Source organism: Theropithecus gelada, chromosome 4 (assembly GCF_003255815.1).
Source record: "Theropithecus gelada isolate Dixy chromosome 4, Tgel_1.0, whole genome shotgun sequence".
Lineage (NCBI taxonomy): Eukaryota > Metazoa > Chordata > Mammalia > Primates > Cercopithecidae > Theropithecus > Theropithecus gelada.
Window position 1 is genome coordinate 4,351,687 of NC_037671.1, and position 6,139 is coordinate 4,357,825.

Sequence of the window (6,139 nt, forward strand, 5' to 3'; positions counted from 1 at the left end):
CGATGGGGCTATTCCCGCCTGGACCCTGAGGGATGAGAGTTGCAGCCTAGGAAAACCAGGTGCCAGGCCCTGCGGGGTCCTACGCCGGCGGCGTGGTCTTCCCCAAGCCTCCTTCTCTAGAGACCGGGTTCCCAAGGGACGCTGTGGCGGGATGGATGGGCCGAGCCGGCCTTCGGGGCCCGGCGCGGGCAGAGGCGCCGCGGAGACTACGCCTCCGACGGCAGGGGGCGCTCGTAGCACGCGCAGTGCCCGGTGCGGGCGCCCAGGACCGCTGCGTGGCCCCGGGTTCCCCCGCGCGGGACCTGCCGGGGTCTGGTCCCCCAGCCTGAGAGCACCCGTCTGGGTGGACCAAGCGGCCTCCGGGCGTCCACATCGTCCCTTCTTCTTCCTATGCATGCGGGGAAGCGGCGGGGAGCCTGCGGAGGGCGACCTGGGAGCAGAGACCACCGGGTCACCAGTGCACGCGTCCGGGCGCCCACCCACTCGCGAGGACCGGCAGTCCCCGGCGGCGTCGGCCCTCAGGCCCTCAGGGGAGGCCAGCGGCACCGAGCCAGGTACCGGCCTTGTCCCTGCCCTGCGAGGTGCAAACGCCGGCCCGGCCCAGGGCCCTGGGGCTGCTGCCCAAAGGTTCAGAGTGGGGGGCGGGGGGCCCGAGCGCGCCTTACCCGCAGCAGGCCCGGCGGTGCGTCCGCGTGGTGCCACGCCCGGACCGGGGTGAGGGACTTCGGAAGGAAGGTCCCAGGGCGCAGGGCTCTGCCAAGGGAGCCCTCGGAAGGAAGGCTGGCGGCAGCCCGGGCGCCTGGGTCCGCTGCGGCGCGGGGCCGGAGACCCGGGAACAGCCCGCCACCTGCAAGGTTGCAGCCCACCTCACCACGCCGGCGGCTCCGGAGCTGTCTGTGGGTCTGTCTCACCGAGCAAAGCCCTGTCTTCCGACACCCGTGGCCAAGGCGCGTCCATGCAGGCGCACACGCCTTCCGCTCCAGCCCCAGGAAGGCGCTTTCGCCCTGCAGTCCTCCGACGGCCGGCGCCCGCCGCACCCTGCACCGCGCACCCTGGCTCTGGCAGATTCTGGGACCTGGGGACTCGCCCGCCCTGCGCGGCCCCCCCCCCCCCCACTCCGCCCCACAGGAGCCCAGGTTGGGAGGCTGCGGGGCCTCTGCCCTCCCAGGCCGTGGAGTGCGGCGGCCGCTCTGGGTCCGCTGGGGACCTGGATGGGGAGAAACTGGAGCTCGTGCGTGCACACACGCACCATTTGTTCTTTCCGATCATCTATCCCTTTACAAATTTTATTTTTATTCCGGATTGTTAATGCAAGGTGACAGTTTGAATCTCCATTTACCTCTGCCTGAACACAGGCAGCCCTGAGTCTTTTGAAGCCGGGCACCAAAGTTAAAGATTCACTTCCCGCATTCCCTACGGCCCCTTCTTGCAGCTTAGCTCGGCTCTGAGCCCCCGAAACGCCCTTCGAGGCGGGGGCTTTTCTGCAAAGGGGCGACAGGTGGGCCATCCCGAGGCGGGAACGAGCAGGTGTTGGCTGACTTTCTCCTGGGTGAATAATTAGGGGAACCGCCCATCTAGGGGAGTTAGGAGATGACATTAAATTATCCCGTTACACAAACTTCCCGTGGAGGTCTGCCCCTAGGAGGGCAACTATCGGATTAATCCAATCATGTAGACAGGCAATATGGATCACTTTGTCTTTAAAACAATCGAAAACCAAACGCTTTTTTCGTTTATTGTAGAAGTTATTTTTCTACTAAGGAGGGGGCTGAATTGGAGGGACTGTGCTAACAAAACCTCTACTTGAAAATCCCCTAGCTAAGGAGTATCTGCCCAAGGTCGCGGCCACACAGATGTTCGGTCCCCACTCCTTCCTCCGCTGAAAAGTCGCACCGATGACAAACGTTGCCTGCTGGCCTGGTGGTTTGAAAACGAATACCGGGCATTGATACCAGGATATCCTCCCCTACCCTTGGGCTTCTGGTCTAAGCAAAGGAGGCCAAGTGGAGAACTAAGACAATTATCTAAGTAGTCTAAATAGCTCAAAGACACCCCCAAGCGGACCTTGCTCCAGTGGTCTGTGATGGCAGCCCAGTGGGCAGTTTTCTAGTGGCCTTCTGAGGTTAATTGCCTTAATCTTCCACTTTGTCTCCCCCAGCAAAGGGAAAGATGCTGAGGCAGCTGTGGACTTGCAGCCTCCCTCCTGTGTGTGCAGAGCCCCCAGGAATCACTGACCCGAGTGAAGCAGGAGAAGCGCTTTCCCTCATGTTCTAAGCCTGCCTTTCCTGTTGTCCCCCAGGTCCTGGGCCAGGTGGAGACCCCCCTGAAGCTGGTATCCTACCTGCCCTCGCCTCCCCACTCCAGCCCACAGTCCAGCTTTCAGGGCTGAACCCAGAGCCCAGAGGATGGAGAAGCCAGAAAGTGGGGAGGTAAGGGAGAGGGCGTCTAGGCACACCTCAGAGGTGACTGGGCTGTGTCGGGGACAGTCCGCACTACAAGAGCCGAGCTCACACCCCGAGCTCACACCCCTACGGAGTGATTTTTCGGGACTGCCCCCATCCCAATCTCCACTCCCTCTACTTTACTTGAAAAAGAAAAAGAAAGAGAGCGCCTTCTGGCTCCTGGTGACCCGTATTTAGGACACCATCCCATCCCCCAGCACACACATTCCTACAGTGTCACCTGGTCCCCAATCCGAGCATTTCCTGGAGTGCTCGCCACGTTCCCCTTCCTGGTGCTTTTCTATGGTGGGGCCGGGGCAGACTGTTTTGAACATCGCTGTGACGTCACTCCCCCTCCTCCGAGCTGAGCACCCCTCGGTGGGTCCTGGGAATTGTTGCCCGGCCTGCTGGGGAGGGGCGGAGTGTGGGCCGAGGGAGGGTTCCACCAAACATCCATTACCGCTGTCGCCTGCGGGGCCTTCAGGCTGCAAGTACGTGAGGTGTCAGAAAAGAAGCCGAAGGGTTCCTGTGGGGGCTCTTTTGCCAAATGAGTCAAGAGATGTGCGGAAGAGGATGATTGAAGTACCCCCTGGAGTAGCAGAAAGGGGCATCAAAAACTGTAACCTGAAAATAAAAACTTTAACCTGTTCCCCCAAAGACTTCATGTGTGCGTGTTAATGTTCAAATAACACCACTAACAACAAAAATGAAATAAGTGCTTGAAATACAATCAAGTCGCTTACTGGAGGCTTGCTTCGGAGTAAGTTTATAAAACACAAATGCAAATATCTTTTCTTGGCGAATATCCAGAGCTAAACCAGTGGAAAGTTGATCTTGATAAAACCACATCCCTCCATTTTTTTTCGCATGCCAGATACTAATTTCACAACGGCAACTTTTATACCCAAAACAGAGAGCTGAGAACACCGCTGCAGTTCGATTTGCAATTTACATAACAAGCTGTTTACACTTCACTGAGCCGATGGAGGGAGGAGGCAGGGAAGAGCAGGAGGCGACAGGCTGGTGGGGGAGGGGGCGGCGGGGCACAATTGCCTGTTGCAAAACTCGGGGCCGAAGGCGTTTCCCGCATTCGGAAAACAAAGCATCCATAATCGCTGCGTTCATCTCCGCGCACCGCTAGCAGTGCAAAAAGCAGCTTAAAGACCGAATTCACCACTTGTTGAGGTGTTCAGGGAGACCACTTAAATCTCCTCCAGGCTGAAGCCAGAGCACTGCTTAAAGCCTCGACCAAGTACGTTGATAAGACCTTCAGGGTGCCGGGCTGGGGGCTGAACACGAATTAAGTGTTCAAGTCATGGGGCTTCACCACCACCCTCGCCCCTGTCTAGTGTCCTTGGCAACCAGCAAGTACTGAGCCTCCTGTTGGTGCTTCTCCCAGCCACCGGTGACTTGGCCTGCAAACCACCTGGAAAAGGAGTCTCCAGAGACCCCGGCGCACAGCAGGCCAGGAGGCAGCTGCCCCGGGATTCAGAGCAACCTGGGGGCAACCCTCCCTCCTCCAAAGGCTAATTGCAGAAGAGGCAGGTCCTCTTTCCTTCGATGTCAATGTCCATTATGAAACAGTAATTTTTAAATGTTCAGGTGACACGGAGATGCGCCTGCTACACGTCAGCATCCTTCACATGTAACAGCCGAAGCTGCAATTTGAATTTTCCTGCCAACGTGAGGAAGCCGGGATTCGAACAGGGGAGACAAAAGGGGCCCCGAACATGTCCTTGGAGTTAACAGATGGTCGGAAATCACGGGGAGCGGAGCTGTTAAATGCGTCACGCACGCTTCTTTGCAGTCTCCTGAACTCGCCACTTCCCCCAGCTTCTAGTGAACAACTTGGGATTCAGCCTCCGGGAGGGTCTCTCCTAAAGTCGCTAAAATGCAGAATCGCCGTGCCGGGGTCGCGGGGGAGGCCTGGCTCTTTCCCGGTCCTTCGTTTCTTTCCCTCGTTTCTCTTCTTCCTGTCCCATTCCAACCACCCAGCGACGGCAAATCTCAGGCCTGTGCACAAGAAGCGGGGGCCCTTCTGTGCGTATCCCCCCAGAATCCTTGAACCGCCCTCCAGGTGCGATCCTGTGCGTTCTCCCAGACACACCCGTTATCTCTGCGAGCCGGCAGCCCCGCGCATGTGGAGATGGAGACTGGCCTGGGGAAGCGTTAAGCTCTTAGACATATTTATTTGTTTCTTGTCATCACACCTGCTAATGTCGCCGAGCCCGCAGCCTGACCCCTCATCTCAGCCGAAATGCGCCTGACGCAATCAGAGGGGGCGGCGGCGCGGCGAGGCGGCGGGACCCTCGCGGGAGAGCAGGGGCGCGCGGGGAAGCAGCCGTGCTCCGGCAGCCCTTGCCGCCCGCACCCTCAGGCCGCCAAGGGCCCCCCGGGGAGGGGGGAGAGATGCAGGGCGGCCCGCAGTGGGGCAGGCTCATCCTTCGCGGGTGAACGGCCGTCGGAAACTCCCAGCAGGGCCCCGCACCCCTTGCCTTAATTTCGACTGGGGAGGGGTCATGGAGGGGGGCCAGATGGGCAACGAGTCTTCTTCCCCACCGCGAACAGGGCCTGGCTGTGACCGAGCCCTCAAAATCATGTCCTTTGTAGCCGAGTTCAGGACAGGAGAACCTCCAAGTGGAGAAAAGCCGGAGACGTCAAAGACCCGAGTGAGACTGACGTTGGAGAAGGGAGGGAAGGGGCTGCGGGAGAGGAGAGGCGGCGGGGAGGAGAGGCCGGGGCGACCCCCGGGCTGGCGTCGGCGGGGCGGGCGAAGGAATGGAGCGAGCCAGCGCGAGGCGGGGCGGAGACGCCAGGGCCATTCGGGAGCGGTGGACGGAGGAAGGGTCTGCACGGGGCCCGGGAGGACCCAGGAAGTCTGCGCGAAGAGCGGGCGTGGGTCCGCAGGGCCCGGGGTGGGAGGTCTGCCGGGCGCCGGCGGCGGGCAGGTGGACTGCGGGGGGCGAACCGACGGCGGGCCGGGCGCCGGCGCGGGCGCAGGGCCGGGGCCCGGGCCAGGGCGGCCGGCGCGCGTGTGGTCAGCCCCGCGGTCCTCCGGCCTCCGGGAGCGGGCCGGCAGGGCTCGGCCTCCGGCTCATTCAGAGGCGGTTCTCACCTCCCATTGGCTGCCGCCGCTGGCGGGGCGGGGCCCCGCTGCCCGGAAAAAAGTGTAACTGCGTAAAAAAGTCCTCGCCTGGGTGACGGATGCTCAAAAGTTCAGAAGTTTTCCCAATGCTTCCTTAAGCGGTTGGCGCGCGAGAGACCGAGAAAAGGTGACGCGGGGCCCGGGCAGGCGGCCGGCGCGCGGCCCCCCCCGCCCTGGTTATTTGGCCGCCTTCGCCGGCAGCTCGGGGCAGAGTCTCCTGGAAGGCGCAGGCGGTGTGGCGAGAAGGGCGCCTGCTTGTTCTTTCTTTTTGTCTGCTTTTCCCCGTTTGCGCCTGGAAGCTGCGCCGCGAGTTCCTGCAAGGCGGTCTGCCGCGGCCCGGCCCGGCCTTCTCCCCTCGCAGCGACCCCGCCTCGCGGCCGCGCGGGCCCCGAGGTAGCCCGAGGCGCCGGAGGAGCCAGCCCCAGCGAGCGCCGGGAGAGGCGGCAGCGCAGCCGGACGCACAGCGCAGCGGGCCGGCACCAGCTCGGCCGGGCCCGGACTCGGACTCGGCGGCCGGCGCGGCGCGGCCCGGCCCGAGCGAGGGTGGGGGGCG

The 6,139-nt window shown here is 62.0% G+C and overlaps 1 long non-coding RNA gene across 1 annotated transcript; it reads left to right on the forward strand.

Moving 5' to 3' along the window:
• Positions 1-1,258: 1,258 nt before the first annotated feature.
• LOC112623661 lies at positions 1,259-3,098 on the forward strand. The gene is made up of 2 exons (XR_003119186.1): positions 1,259-1,527; positions 1,743-3,098. It is a non-coding gene; the product is annotated as an uncharacterized LOC112623661 (long non-coding RNA).
• The last annotated feature ends 3,041 nt before the right edge of the window (positions 3,099-6,139 follow it).